Here is a 728-nt window from a genome sequence, read left to right as displayed (position 1 = left end):
ATCAAGATCCTCGAAGTAGAAAGTCGTTACTATGTAGCAGCTTTGAAAGTCAGTGGGTGATTTTTTTTTTTTCTTTTTTCTTTTCTAAAAGGTGACTTTCTTTTTTTCAGACAGTTTATCAGTAATAACTCTTGTAGGGCTACATGAAGAGATTTCCCAGCATTTTCTGAACACTGACCAGTTGCAAATGTGATATTTATTTACAACAGTTCAATAATAAGAAGTTAATATTGTGGTATATATTAGACACGATATTGTCTGATTTTTGCAATCTTGATAACACCATACTGAGTAACTACAGACCAATATCAAATCTTCCTTTTATAGGCAAGATTATTGAAAAGGTTGTTTTTAATCAGCTTAACTACTACTTAAACTCAAATGGATACCTGTACAATTTTCAATCTGGTTTCCGACCGCATCACAGCACAGAGACAGCACTAATAAAGATAATAAATGATATTCGCTTAAAGTCTGATTCTGGCAAAGTTTCAGTGCTGGTAGTGTACTACTAGATCTCAGTGCTGCGTTTGACGCTGTCGATCATAACATACTTCTAGAGAGACTGGAAAACTGGGTCGGGCTTTTTGGGATGGTAATCAAATGGTTCAGGTCATACTGGGAGAGGTTATTATGTGAGTATAGGAGAACATAAGTCTAAGTGGACGTCCATGACATGCGGAGTCCCACAAGGCTCAATTCTTGCACCGCTCTTGTTTAGCCTGTAT

The sequence above is a fragment of the Sinocyclocheilus anshuiensis genome, unplaced genomic scaffold (assembly GCF_001515605.1).
Source record: "Sinocyclocheilus anshuiensis isolate Anshui unplaced genomic scaffold, SAMN03320099.WGS_v1.1 scaffold557, whole genome shotgun sequence".
Taxonomy (NCBI): Eukaryota; Metazoa; Chordata; class Actinopteri; order Cypriniformes; family Cyprinidae; genus Sinocyclocheilus; species Sinocyclocheilus anshuiensis.
The sequence above is the reverse complement of the archived record's forward strand: the minus strand, read 5'-3'. Positions refer to the sequence as shown.